Raw genomic sequence first — 3,129 nt, 5'->3', positions numbered from 1 at the left:
TAGGAGACCTAGCCAGTACTGACTCAGATTTTCTGGAACCCTGAGGATGAGTGTGCCAGCTTTGTGAGGTCATGAAGGCCTGCTTCGAGGTGGCCTTTTCCAGGTTTCTTTTCTCCTGGCCCCTCTGCTCCAGCTGGGCTCTGGGTCTCATCCCCCAACACCAGCTTCAGGGGCCTTGATCCTTTTCCTCCCTCCCACCTTTCCTTTACAGGAGGCGAACCTTCTCAGGCTTGCCTGTAAACACCCATGAATGCCCCCATCCTACATAGACTTCTATCCCAAGCCCCATTTCTCTCCTTCCTTTCAAGGTCAAGGATTTATCTCCATGAAAAGATAAATCCATTTTCTGTCTTCATGTTCATTTGGAGTTTCTTCCCACCAAGGTCTAGTTTCATCCCACTTCTGCACTGGCCTGTAGCATCTGTGACTTCCTGCTTCCTGCATCCTGACTTTGTTTTGGGGTTCAGGAAACAGGTCTGTGGGGGGTGAACCCTAACGTGGTGCCCAAGCATCCACATGCCAAGATTAGTAGGGGTTGAGTCTTTTCCTGGCTAGCTTTGCCCTCTGTGTCCTGGAAGCCCTGGTGCCTACCAACAAGGGTGAGTTCTGCTTTCCCTGACTCCTCGACTGTATGCCATGACGCCATGCCCGGGGGCCTCCATGAGGAAAACCTTGGATGCTGGCTTGGGTTGGCGGCTGAACTATCTGACTCTGCAGCTGCCTCCATTGGTACCTTCTCAGGCCTCTTTGTCTCTTTGGGTTTGGGCCTACCAAGGGAGTTCCTGGCCAGGAATGACAGCTCCCAGGTTATAGCTCTTGACTGAGTCAGGGAAGAAGAGCACCCAAGCTTCTAGTATCTGCCACTTCAACCACTCAAAAACATTATTCCCATCAGTCCAGTAACTCCATCAAGTTGGCTCTGTTCTGTGCCCACCTTTGTTACCCTCATGGTCATGTTACTTCAGGGCCCCTTGCTGTCTTTCCTGCCATGAGGAAAAACTTGGTTAGGACCACTTTGTTCCACTCCTGCAAATTACTAGAGATAAAGGGATAGGGAGGGGGTGTCTTTTGTTCCCATGAGGCCCTAGGGCTCCTCATTCCAACTTACCCATTGTCTTTCCAACAACTTTCACCCCCTTGTTAATCTCACGAAGGTGTCCCTTTGCAACGTGTGGCTGCTTCGTCATGGATCCCTTTCCATCCTTGTCATCCTTGGCTTGATGCTTCTTGGCTTCTCATAAGCTGCTTTCTCCTGAATGACCTCTCTCACCATGCATTCCCTCTCTGCCTTCTGCGAAGACTTCTCTTCCTCTATTTGTCCCTGACATGTTGGTGCCATCCATATTTGATCCTAACCCTCCTCTGTTTTTAAGCTACATGTTCTTTTTAAAAACTCTATTATGGTAGCACTTAACGTGAGATCTACCCTCAATACACTTTTAAGTGCACAGCACAGTCTTGTTAACTACAGGCAATCTGTTGTCTGGCAAGTCTCTAGAACCTATCCATCGCACATAACTGAAACATTATGCCCATTGATGAGCACCTCTCTGTGTTCCTTTCCTTCCAGTCGCCAGTAATCACTATTCTACATGATGAGTCTATGAGGGTGACTGTGTTAGACATCTCATATAAACAGAATCATATGGTATTTGCCCTTTCATGACTGGATTTTTTCTTTTTTTTTTAAAGCAGTTTCTGACAATGCTTTATTTTTTCCCCTTAAATAGTTTATTGTCAAGTTGGTTTCCATATAACACCCAGTGCTCATCCCCACAAGTGCCCTCCTCCATGCCCATCACCCCCCTTCCCACCCCCATCAGTCCTCAGTTTGTTCTCAGCATTCAAGAGTCTCTCATGGTTTGCCTCCCTCCCTCTCCCCAACTATTTTTCCTCTTCTTCTCCCGCACCATATGACTGGTTTCTTTCACTCAGCATAATGTCCTCAACATTCACAGGTCACATATATTTTTTTTTTACCAATAGTTTATTGTCAAATTAGTTTCCACATAACACTCAGTGCTCATCCCCACAAGTGTCCTCCTCCATGCCCATCCCCCCTCCCCCCCACATCCATCAGTCCTCAGTTTTTGTCAGCATTCAAGAGTCTCTCATGGTTTGCCTCTCTCCCTTTCCCCCACCATTTCCCCCCTTCTTCTCCCCCTTGTTCCTCCATCAAGTTCCTCCTAATCCTCCTATACGCACAGGTCACATATTTTGAGGGATTTTTTTTTTTCTAGCTGCATGACTGCAATGTCCATCCATTGCAAATGACTTCCAAATTTATGCAATGGATGGTTCTCTTCCTTTATCCCCAGCCTGGGGAGTGTTGATGTGCTCAGTCTTTTCCCATAGAATGGATGACGAGGGAGCTGTGCTAGGTTTATGGGGTCTCTGGGGACTCAGGGTTTCCATGGGGAATTTTGCCATGGCGGGTGGATCCTGACACAGTGCTTTGAGCGGGGTGAGTCCCCAAGTCTAGGCCCGCTGGGTGGAAGCTATCCCTGCTCAAAATTCTGGGGTAGGTTCTACAGGTCAGCCACTATGTCTGGTCTTTTCCTTGACTTCTCTCCTAAGTGCCGTTGGGCTCGGGCTCAACACCCTGGACATGGAACCCTTCTCATCTACTTTTCCATCCCTCTCAATTTTCTCCTCATACCCACAACTCTCTGTGTTACATCAGAAACTCAAACTAGCTTAGGCCAAGTGAGATTTTATTGTTGCACAGAAATAAAATGTCTTAGGGTATGTTTAAGGTGAGGTGCTTCCATCTGTATTCATTCTCAAAATCTTCCCTGAGATTTTGCTTTACCATCCCCTTCCTAAAATGCACTTCTCACTCCCCTCACCTGGCTAGTTCTCATTGATTTTGCAACACTCAGCCTGCATGTTAGCTCTTCTGGAAAGTCTTCTAGATTCTTCTTCCCCAGGGTAGTTAGGCGTCCCTCCAACTGCTCCAGCCAGCAACCTGAGTCATTCCTGACTGCTGCTCCTCCCCTCTGTTCCTTCCCAGACAGTCCAAGCTCTACCAACCTTTTCTTCTAACTATTTATTGAGAGCCTTCTCTTCTCTTCAATCCTCACTACTACTACCCAAGTATATCCTCTATCAATTCTTGCCCCCACCCCC

This window comes from Crocuta crocuta, unplaced genomic scaffold (genome assembly GCF_008692635.1).
Source record: "Crocuta crocuta isolate KB4526 unplaced genomic scaffold, BGI_CrCroc_1.0 scaffold551, whole genome shotgun sequence".
NCBI lineage: Eukaryota > Metazoa > Chordata > Mammalia > Carnivora > Hyaenidae > Crocuta > Crocuta crocuta.
Note: the sequence above shows the minus strand (reverse complement) of the source record.